Genomic DNA, 12322 nt, shown 5'->3' with positions numbered 1-12322 from the left:
GTTTTTGAAACTATTCACTGTTACATCCCGCTCCGTAAACCATGGTGGGATCAGCGCCAAGACGTTGCTCTGGCTGAGAGAGCGGCGTCAAGTCACCGAATCGCGCGGACATACATGACTTCCGGTGGCAGGTTTCAGAATAAAACTGCATTTGACGAACAGTATTTATCACCTGCCGCCTGATTTTTGTGTATTCCTTTATATAAATAAAGACATTTCCACCATAAATTGATGCATACAAATTCCCAATAATGCAGGAAAGGAAATGTTTGATGCTATACGTTTCATGGGTGAGGTATAGCTCATTAAATTAATGTAAAATTTGTTTCACAGATGTTTTAATACGAATTAACACTAGATGGCAGCTAAACCCTAGTTAAGTACATGGACTGGTACTGCAAAGGGTTTGTTTGTATCAGTGATGCCTGTCCACAAAAATGACAGACAGACTATACAGTAGGCCTAAGGAATTACCCATAACAGAAGAATGGAATTAAGTCATTGGGATAATGTGATGGTGTATCACATGAAGTGTCATTTAAAACTACCCACAAACATTGGATTTCATTAAGTGTATTTTGCCAAGTAAATTATTATATTGTTATCCATCTGTAATAGAATAATTTGTTACACACACACACACTTACTTGATAAAGGTTCAAACATCTCTGAACCCAACAAACTTTCCTGGGCTTCACTGTACAATATAAATGTCCACAAAAACTGTTTTAATTTAACTTTTGATATTTAACATTACCATTTGTGCCTTACTCTTGAGCAGTAAATCGTGTGGCTCTTTTTAACTGTATATATAAATATATAGTTTCTCACACAATATCAGAATACCACCGTTTTTTAATTGTTTGCTAATTCATTCATGATCTATGTTAACTATCTCTCTAATGAGTGTTTTTTCACAGTTTGTTGGGATTCTTCTATGTTGGGGAAAATTGTTATTCATTTGACCCAAATGTTTACATATTAAAATATCCATGGATTCCATAGACACTGTTTGGGGACCAGATTGCCCCGCAGTTGTCTTAAAATTGTTTATTCCCAACACTTACAGCTCTCTGCATTCTCTTCCTTTGTCTCCATTTCTGTCAACTTGCAGACAGTCTATCAAAAAATACAATATGCTTCAGTTATTAATATCAAAGTTTATTACGTAATGTGTCAGAACACAAGTTGACCCACAACATTCTTGCACATTTAAACAAAACAAACACCCCAGGAACAGAAACACAGCATGTGGCAATCTGGCCACTTCAGAATCAAGCTGGAGCTCTCAGTGAGCACAGGACTGGGACGGAGCAGTACCAAATGCAACTCATTAAGAGTGTCATTCTACCCTGCCTATCAGGCTGAGCTTGGGCGGCTTGTAGAAGTGGTAGTACTTGGGTTGTTCAGAGGTGGAACCCCTAGCCCCATCCATCGGAAAAAAACGCCTAAAATAACATACCCAAAATTAATCAGGAATGTCTCCTCAACCATAAGGCATATATGCATATTTCTGGTCACTTTTGAAAGGTAAGAAGGTAAGGAATGTTTTCCTTTGTCAGTAAACTAAACTATATTACCATTCCACAGGAAATAGGCCATTACTGTTTACATGATGACTGTTTACTTGGAGTTTTACTTCAAAACACCATTTATTTCCATATAGCCATGTTACAAATGACAAATATCTCCCAAAAACATTTCAATCAGGAGAGACTTGTTTTATAATTTAACAAAGATTTATTATACAAACAACAAATATGAAAAGTGCAAAGTCTTTGGCAATTGGACTCCATCCTGAAGTAATATCACCGAGGGTAGGGATACTGAGGTCCAATAGGCCTAATCCCCCAAAAGAAGTTTATTCTATATGAATAAATAAACTAATAAATACCTTACCTACTGCCATAGTGAATTCAAAAGCAAAAGAGAAAATTAGTCAAGAGTGAAAATGTAAGGGTATAACTTGCATGAGTTGATGTTAAACCAGAGGTCAAGTTAGTCAAAGCACAGGATAGAGGAATGTCTAGATTGACCACAGACTAGCTTACGGGGGTCTCGATAGACCGCAGACACAGGATAGTGCGGGTCTAGGTAGCCCATAGTAAGTATGGTAGGATTTCAACAGATCCCAAAATATATAGATGGGTCGCGATTGACCGCAGGACCGGATAGGTTAGGGTCAAGCTAGACCGCAGACAAGGATAGGTTGGGTCATGTTAGACCGCAGAACAGAATAGTCGGGGGTCACGTTTAGACCGCAGAATAGTGGGGTTCAAGTGAGAACGCAGAACAGCATAGTTGGGGGTCTCCACTGCCACAGCACAACTTGACTGGGTTTACCAGACCGGGAAATTGGAAAATGTCATCTTTGACCGGGTCTTACATCACTCGGCCCGCGAAATTAGAAAGTGTCATCTTTGACCGGGTCTAACATCACTCGGCCCGCGAAATTAGAAAGTGTCATCTTTGACCGGGTCTAACATCACTTGGCCCGCGAAATTAGAAATTTTGTCATCTTTGACCGGGTCTTACAGCACTCGGCCCGAGAAATTAGAAATAGGGAACCTCAGACCTATCTTTCTTTTAGGAAATGGAAAATGGTCCCGTTAGACCAGGAAACAGACACGTTAAGCCTGGTTACGTTGTGAAGAATTTAAAGTTAAAAAGCAATGTTAGTGTGTTTAATAAGCACTCCTAGTGGTGGATATAATGTTATAACATGTTTGTTTGGAAAAGTGTTAAATCATAAAAGTATAATCATTCTATGTATCAAACTATAAAATACAGTTACTGAATGTTTTGAGGGAAAGAGAGAGACCATTGAGACAGGCTTTTCAGATCTGAAAACAACTGTATGGTAATGTGATGAGTTTGGTGAGCCGACTTCAGGAATGTGAGGTGTAAACAGTGGGGGAAGGAGATGTATTGATCAAGCAGAGATGTTGATAAAGACAGCCCTGAGGAAGCTTGGGGATCGGGTACATGCTGTTTTACGAGGAGGAGGACAGGTCGGACCAGAGGACCCTATTCAGACATTATGCGGATCACTTAGACCAATGGAGAGCATTGTCAGGACAGGAGGAGACAATCGGATTTCAGCCAATCACAAAGCTGATAATGGACTTTTGAAAGTAAACTACTGACTTTTGGGTATAAAAACATTGTTCGAGAGATGTTATTCAGTTCTTGGCGATCCTCTTTACTGTGAACTGGCGTTTGTCGGCCGGGGGGGAGAGTCTTTGAACTCGGTTTCGCGATTCCTTACTGTCGACAGTGTAATTCAGTTTGTAACTGTCTTTTAGCATTTGTGAATTATAAATACTTTTTCATTGTAAGCCGGATCCAGCTGATTTTTCTTGGCGTGACTTCGTTGCTCAAACAACAACGAAAGAGCGAGAGGTTCGGGGCCTCCTGCAAGCAGAGGTCTCACTCCACCACAACGTTTAACCTAGGAAAAATAGTCACGTTAAACCAGGTCACGTTCACCTAGGAAAAACACTCACATTAAGCCAGGTCACGTGAGACCAGGAGATGGAGAAACGGTGTTGGACCAGTAAGATGGAGAACATGGTCAGGTTACACCAGAGAAATATAGTAAGGTAAACGCAGAGCCGGGAGGGCACGGTATTATACAGTGATGAGAGAATATACATTTACACACTAGAAATGTGATAAAGATCTTCAGAAGGAACATTTCAAGAATGATATAATGCTATCCCCTGCTATGAGACGAAAATAATGTGACCTATCAATAATACAAGAACAGACGTGAACATGCCACCACCACCAATTATATGCATTCCTTACCGGATTTGAAGGCTTCAATGATCTTTGATTTTCGAGTATGGTGTTGAGGTTGCGGCGGATGACCAACGTCCCATTTTATATGGTTGTAGCAGCGATGCCTTGGTTAGCAGCAGAAGTAGCAGCCCTTATTCTAAAAGAGTGCCCCGAGTATAGCTGAGGTGATAATTAGATTTCTGAGGATAACCTCGAAATGATAGTTAAACTATGTTTTAGATAAAGGAACGTTACCTGGGGTAAGAAATAGTGGAGCAAGTAATAGGTCTTAACCGGAGGACTTTAAGCATGGATTTGAACCGGCAAAACCCAGAGCCTCTATGAGCCACAATTACTGTGCAAGCACCTCCGCATTTGTAGTGTTTAAGTCATAAGTTACCAGCCAGGTCCTGTTCACCTAGGAATTGAGAAAACTTCACATTAAGCCAGGTCACGTTCACCTGGGAATTGAGCAACTGGTCACGTCAGACCAGGAGAATGAGAAACTATCTGTTAGACCAGACACTGGAGAACAGGATCACATTAGACCAAAATAGGGTGAGTCCAACAGACTTGAGTGCCATGGCATTATACCGTGATGAGCGAAGATCCCCTTAAACAAGAAAGGTATTTAGAGAAAATATAAAGAACATTTGCATGAATGAGATAATGCTATCCCATGATATTAGCCAAATGAAATGACACCACCACCAGTTATATGCATGACTTACCATACACATTTTTTAAGGCTTTAAAGAGCTTGAGTTACCCTTTGTGTCTAACAAACCACTGCCTTGATAGAACCCCCCAAAACCCACGGATGGCCTGCATCCATGTCGACATTTTAGTGAATCAGCAAAAATCATCACTTGTTGTAGAATGTTACACCATTCAAGTGATCACACAGCGACCTGACACGCAGGTCAGCACGGCACCCGTCAACAAGGTAGATTGTGCATTTTAGGACAAGGAAGATGCCATATTCAACGAGCAGGAGGGGAAAGCGCGTCCCTAGTGGATGAGCCTGAATGAAGCTATTTATACTTTATGTATAAATGTACAACTATGGTTTTGCCACTTATCTGTCCCCGTAAGTAGTCACAAGAACGCAGTTGTGGCAGATTACTGGATGCCGAGCACCTGGTCCTGGAGCTCTGAGGAATAACAGCCCTACTCCAGTGTTGCTCTTCTGCGCACATTAACTAATTTCTGCCAGTGCTGCCGGTTAAACTTTGGTTTTGGGCTTCACTTCCGCTGACCATGCCCCACACTTCCTCATGCACGCTTTCCCGTTTACATTACTGATGTTACTGACTGACACACTTAACAATTTGGTAGCCGTTCTTTACTTCGTTATCATAAATGTGGGTGACCATGGCTAAGTGGAGAGCAGGGCTGCCTTTCAATCAGAGGGTCAGCGGTTCGATCCCTGGCTCCAGCTAGTCTCATGTCAATGTGTCCTTGAGCAAGACACTTAACCCCAAAAATTGCTCCCACAGCTGCGTCTACGGTAGATAGATACTGAATTGTAAGTCGCTTTGGATATAAGCGTCTGCTAAATGACCATAATGTAATGTATAAATACCTTAATATCCCCACCTTCCATATTTGTCATAGCTTGGGAGCCGGGTTACAACATTACACATGGCGTTCTCACAAACACAGAATGTGGACATTTTAACCAGTATGGACAGACTCTTAAATGTTTATTCCACCCCTGCAGTTTAACCCAGTGTGTCTCATATGTCCAGAGACCATTACGATTATTCAAAGCAGCCAGGTGGAGCGTCACTACGCGACTAAGCAAACGCACCCACTCAATCCAAAATAACACAGGCAGATATGACCTACGAGCCCAAATCAGACTCCCATCACATGATTCCACTGCCCAACTATGATATAAAAGAGAGGAATAGAGCTGAACCAAGTAGTTTAATAACCACAAAACATTTCTGTACACAATCCTCTTTGTAAGATACGATGAAAAGCTGAGAACTCTTTATTTATCTTTAACACTTTATAACAACTACACACTATGAAGCATTAGTTAAGTATGAGTAAACACTTAATTCATCATTTATAAAGCATTGTTCCTACATTAACACTCAATAGTATACAATTCATAACAGCTATAAATGTTTTATTCTTGATTAATAAGCTTGTCTATTATGTGTTTGGGGATTGTTTTCATACTTTATAAATGATGGATTCACTATTTGTAAATGAAGCATTATATATATTACAAACCAATTATTAAGGAGTCGTAGATGATTAATAACATCCTTTATGAAGTGTTAGTAAATGATTAAGAACTTATTTAGATGTACATTATTCATGCATTTATATATTTAGATATGCATTAATGGTTAGGAACTATGTTAATATATGCTTTATAAATGCATATTAATACTGCAATTCATGATTAATTCAGGTAGTTACTAGTCATTTATTAAGTATTTTGTGTGACCTCATGTAAAGTGTGGACTATCTATGCCTTACAAAGCATTTATGAATGACATTGAAAGACCACCAGTGCCACCAGTCTAGTTAGTGACTTGCTAGCTGGAAGGCTAGCAAGTCTATGCAGCCGGATCGCTCGTGGGCTGCTATTCATCATTTTTGAATCGCTCTTAGTCTGGGCTCTCCCCTGAGACATGTTGTCAACATGGCTCCCAGGATCACTGAGCCACTCAAACTCCTCCACCACGTTAAGGTGGCGATTCACGGAGGAGAAAAGGAGGTTAGGAGAGAGGCTAGAAGTGGGGATAGGGTAGAAGTAGGGATCGGTTGGAAGTGAGGAAAGGGTGGAAGTGGGGATAGGTTAGGAGTGAGGAAAGGGTGGAAGTAAGGAAAGGGTGGAAGTGGGGAGTAAGTAGTAGTGACTACTTCTTACTGACAGTCACATCATCTGACTATCAGTATCAGTAGTCACTACTACTTACAGGGCAGAAGTAGGGAGAGGTTAGAAGTGAGGAAGGGGTGGAAGTGGGGATAGGTTAGAAGTGATGGGGGAGGAGCAGAGAAAGGATGTTGAATCCCTCTCTTCTACTTCCTCTCTTTTCCCTCAACTCCTTTTCTTTCCTTTTCAATTCCTCCTTTTCTCTCTTCTTGCTCTCCTTCTCTTTCTTTTCCAATTCCTCCTTTTCTCTCTCTCTTTCTTTTCCCTCTTCTCGCGCTCCTCTTTCTTTTCCCTCTTCTCGCGCTCCTCTTTCTTTTCCCTCGTCTCGCTCTCTTTCTTTTCCCTCGTCTCGCTCTCTTTCTTTTCCCTCGTCTCGCTCTCTTTCTTTTCCCTCGTCTCGCTCTCTTTCTTTTCCCTCGTCTCGCTCTCTTTCTTTTCCCTCGTCTCGCTCTCTTTCTTTTCCCTCTTCTCGCTCTCTTTCTTTTCCCTCTTCTCGCTCTCTTTCTTTTCCCTCTTCTCGCTCTCTTTCTTTTCCCTCTTCTCGCTCTCTTTCTTTTCCCTCTTCTCGCTCTCTTTCTTTTCCCTCTTCTCGCTCTCCTCTTTCTTTTCCCTCTTCTCGCTCTCCTCTTTCTTTTCCCTCTTCTCGCTCTCCTCTTTCTTTTCCCTCTTCTCGCTCTCCTCTTTCTTTTCCCTCTTCTCGCTCTCCTCTTTCTTTTCCCTCTTCTCGCTCTCCTCTTTCTTTTCCCTCTTCTCGCTCTCCTCTTTCTTTTCCCTCTTCTCGCTCTCCTCTTTCTTTTCCCTCTTCTCGCTCTCCTCTTTCTTTTCCCTCTTCTCGCTCTCCTCTTTCTTTTCCCTCTTCTCGCTCTCCTCTTTCTTTTCCCTCTTCTCGCTCTCCTCTTTCTTTTCCCTCTTCTCGCTCTCCTCTTTCTTTTCCCTCTTCTCGCTCTCCTCTTTCTTTTCCCTCTTCTCGCTCTCCTCTTTCTTTTCCCTCTTCTCGCTCTCCTCTTTCTTTTCCCTCTTCTCGCTCTCCTCTTTCTTTTCCCTCTTCTCGCTCTCCTCTTTCTTTTCCCTCTTCTCGCTCTCCTCTTTCTTTTCCCTCTTCTCGCTCTCCTCTTTCTTTTCCCTCTTCTCGCTCTCCTCTTTCTTTTCCCTCTTCTCGCTCTCCTCTTTCTTTTCCCTCTTCTCGCTCTCCTCTTTCTTTTCCCTCTTCTCGCTCTCCTCTTTCTTTTCCCTCTTCTCGCTCTCCTCTTTCTTTTCCCTCTTCTCGCTCTCCTCTTTCTTTTCCCTCTTCTCGCTCTCCTCTTTCTTTTCCCTCTTCTCGCTCTCCTCTTTCTTTTCCCTCTTCTCGCTCTCCTCTTTCTTTTCCCTCTTCTCGCTCTCCTCTTTCTTTTCCCTCTTCTCGCTCTCCTCTTTCTTTTCCCTCTTCTCGCTCTCCTCTTTCTTTTCCCTCTTCTCGCTCTCCTCTTTCTTTTCCCTCTTCTCGCTCTCCTCTTTCTTTTCCCTCTTCTCGCTCTCCTCTTTCTTTTCCCTCTTCTCGCTCTCCTCTTTCTTTTCCCTCTTCTCGCTCTCCTCTTTCTTTTCCCTCTTCTCGCTCTCCTCTTTCTTTTCCCTCTTCTCGCTCTCCTCTTTCTTTTCCCTCTTCTCGCTCTCCTCTTTCTTTTCCCTCTTCTCGCTCTCCTCTTTCTTTTCCCTCTTCTCGCTCTCCTTCTCTTCTCACGCATTATGGAGGATGAGTATGTAGCTAGCTTTCCTGCTAGCAAGTCACTAACTAGAGGTCCTGAGACGGCGCACGCCACGGCGTTACCTCCGTTGTAAATAGAGCAACCCAGGAGACAGTTTGCTAACTAGCTGTTATATGATAGCGACAATGTTTGATGACCATTTATCTGTTCATATGAGTGGAGCGAATGTAAATGTTTTATATCCAGCCATGTTCTCCTGAAGGATAATCTGTTTGTTTTGTTTTTTTACATGAATGGCTGAGAGGTTTGTATCATACGAGTACATTGTTTGCATCTTGTAATAAATATTGATGTGTTCCAGATCACTTTGTGTTTTGTCTTTTCTGTTGAGAAGATAACAGACTTTTGTGGGTTTTGAGGCACTGGTGGTCTTTCAATGTAATTCATAAATGCCTTGTAAGGCATAGATAGTCCTCACTTTAGATGAGGTCACACAAAATACTTAATTTAAACACGAGGGTCCCCCCATTTGGACGCAGAAGTAAATCATTGCAGAGCTATTCAGCATCAAACACAAAAAAGTCACACAGCTTTATCGAATATTGTACTCACTTTTGGTCGAATTTCAGCGAAAAAATGAAATATTTCCGTACTTCCAGGTCTCTGTGTTCCAGCTGCATACGCTCTGTGAGAATCCATTGTTTACGGAAGTCTCAGACATTCCTTGCATTCTGGGGAGGGATGTAAGTCTCAGCAAATTGGATTTCAGATCTGACATCAGATGAGACCTTTTTCATTCTCATTGTGCAACAATGTGTGTAAATGTGTAAATATTGGAATCCTTGCCTGACATCTCTGTATTGGATCCTCTCTAGCTTATGAATGCTTCACTTGATCTAAGTAAAAATGTGTATAGAGACCCTCAACATATGATCTGGGAGAGCTTGAAAGCTTGGATCTACATGATTTCTCAAAGAAAATACCCTGAAATTGCTTTTTTTTCCAGGCGAAAGTTAGAATTTTCAATTTGTGCTGTGTGCCATCTTAATTTGCTTTTATCCAGTAACATATATACTGATATGTACACATATCAACACATCTCACAAGTGTTAGGGTTATTTTACTACCAAAAGTATTAAAATAGCCCTTACAGTTGCAATGCTACACTCATTCTAGTATGGGTATGCTATTTTCGAGCGGAGGCCTAAAAATAGGCTCAGGGTTTAATTAATAAATGACTGGCAACTACCTGAATTAATAATGAATTGCAGTATTAATACACATTTATAGTCCCTAACATTAGTTCATACACACACACACACACACACACACACACACACACACACACACACACACACACACACACACACACATATATATATATATATACACATATATATATATATATATATATATATTAATAAATGCATGAATAATGTACATCTAAATAAGTTCTTAATCATTTACTAACTGTCACAGGAGTTCAGGATCTGGACCAAATAGCAACCACAGAACACAGAATACGGTACAAATCTATTTATTTTCTACCAGCGAGACAGGAATGTCTGTGTGGAGCCCGTGGTCCGACACAGGATGGCTGGCGAATCGACAGTGTGATGTCCCGTGGCTCAACACCGGAGGCAGGCAGATTTTCCGCTACTCTATACCCGTAGCAGAGAGGAAAGCGATTAGGGTCTGGACTAGACAATCGGAACTTACGTAACTGCGGTAGCGAAATACCGAGGCAGAAGACAGTACGGACTGACAACCCAGGCCTGCAAGACCAGGGTACATATACTGCCAGGCGGTGATTAGTGGGATCAAGACCCAGTGTGTCCAACTGCAGGTGGTAACGAGCCAGATTGTTCGCAGCTGTGCACCGATCAGGGGGCGTGACCAAGAGAGGTGTCTGGAGGCAGGCCCGAGAAAACAAACACAGAGCACATGGCGCACAATAACAAACGGGAATGACAGACACATGAGGAGAGGAGATCGGGGGGATAACAGAGGTTAACACACAAAGGGTCAGACAGGGATCCTGACACTAACACTTTATAGAGGATGTTATTAACCATCTACAACTCCTTAATAATTGGTTTGTAATATATATAATACTTCATTTACAAATAGTGAATCCATCATTTATAAAGTATGAAAACATAATCACCAAACACATAATAGACGAGCTTATTAATCAAGAATAAAACATTTATAGCTGTTGTTATGAATTGTATACTATTGAGTGTTAATGTAAGAACAATGCTTTATAAATGATGAATTAAGTGTTTACTCATACTTAACTAATGCTTCATAGTGTGTAGTTATAAAGTGTTAAAGATAAAGATAAATAAAGAGTTCTCAGCTTTGTATCTATGTTTTTTTTTAACTTGAACCATCTTTTTTTAGTCACAAGTTTGCTAACGAAAGGGCTCTCATAGTGCCAGTGAACAATGGGCGGCTAAAGTGACAATTTTCTTCCACACTGAAGCTCCTCACATGCCAGTTTTAATAACAACCTGTTTTTATCCATTCACTGTAAACCTCTTCTTTCTGTCTTTTAGATTACAAGAAGTGCATTTCAAGGCTCCCTTGTGTGAGGCAAAAAGGGAAGAGGTTCTTTTCCTGGAAGGCAATTTTTCCTCATCTGCTCACAGTTTTTCCTGACTCTGGGTGTTTTTGCTTTCCTGTACTCTCTGCTGGTGACCATCGTCTATGTCTTCTACCAGAACAAGTACCTAAGGAACAACAGAGGCCCACTTGTGGTCAGTGAGTTTATACCTTCGCCAAAAACATTCCCTTAATGTCCACACCTGAATCAGATCCAATATACTGTGATCATGTTTCCTTTCTACTCTTTTATCCTGAGCAGGATTTTGTTGTCACAGTCATCTTCTCCTTAGTGTGGCTGGTCAGCAGTTGCTGTTGGGCCAAAACTCTTTCTGATATCAAGACAGCCACAAACCCAACTCAGGTGCTACTGCTCATCTCAGCCTGCAGAGCCCAGGAGAACAAATGTACGGCCACCCAGGAGCCTCTCTGGTCACGACTTAATACATCTGCGGTAGGTGTTAAGGCAACAAATGAAGCATTGAAACACAAAACTGGATAAAACAAGCTATTCACTCTTGTCCCTTCTTCTATCTCCAGGTTTTTGGTTTTGTAAACGTCGTCCTCTGGGTTGGAAATATTTGGTTTGTCTTCAAAGAAACGGGCTGGTACAAGACAGGTAAAAGATGTCCAACCAGAAGTGCTTCTGGGAAACACACCAGTGAAATGCGACAGCGGCTCTACACTGAGAGCAGCTTCGAGCAGCCGGAGGAGGGTTTTGGTCCACAACTCTACAGACAACACAGTTTCAATCAGCAGGTCAGCAGACAAGGTAGCTTCAACCAGGCGCAAGTAAGCTTGAGCTTACCGCACACACATCTTGGCAAACCGGTATCTTATGACGGAGAGAATAAAGTGGCTTCTCAAGGCCCGATGATATTTGTCAACGAGATGTGATTTAGCTCTTAGTATAGTGCTGTACATGGTGAACGAGATGGGAAAATGATTATCACCTTGAGATAAAATAAAACACTGGTGGTAAATATTTGGCAAATATGGCCTTCATAATGTGATGTAATATTTATATTATAACTTTTGAAATGAAGACATTTTAAGTCATTACTTAATGCTTTGTTTGTTTGTATTTATTGAGTGGTCAATGCAATTAACCCTAGAACACTAACGTGGGGTGATTTTCGCCCATGCGATTGTGTTCACGTGATTTTCATAGTGTTGCTGCTGTCTGAGTTGCTCAGGTAGCTTCAGTCTGCTCACTGACGTCATCGAAGGCGTGTTTCCCTGCTCCCATCCTTGGTTTTTTCAACAGGCACGTGTTCGGGTGATTTTCACCCGAACACGGTTAGTGATTGAGATTAAAAAAAAATATTGGGTTGATATTACACACAGTGAG

General features: G+C 41.5%; 1 pseudogene; it reads left to right on the top strand.

Annotated features, from left to right (window-relative positions):
• The first annotated feature begins 9925 nt into the window (after positions 1–9925).
• Positions 9926–11899, top strand: LOC137890696 (synaptoporin-like; annotated as a pseudogene).
• Positions 11900–12322: the final 423 nt, after the last annotated feature.

Source organism: Cebidichthys violaceus, unplaced genomic scaffold, assembly GCF_023349555.1.
Source record: "Cebidichthys violaceus isolate CVI_PGR_0920_01 unplaced genomic scaffold, fCebVio1.0.p SCAF_68, whole genome shotgun sequence".
In the NCBI taxonomy this organism is placed as follows: Eukaryota; Metazoa; Chordata; class Actinopteri; order Perciformes; family Stichaeidae; genus Cebidichthys; species Cebidichthys violaceus.
The sequence above is the reverse complement of the archived record's forward strand: the minus strand, read 5'-3'. Positions and strand labels throughout refer to the sequence as shown.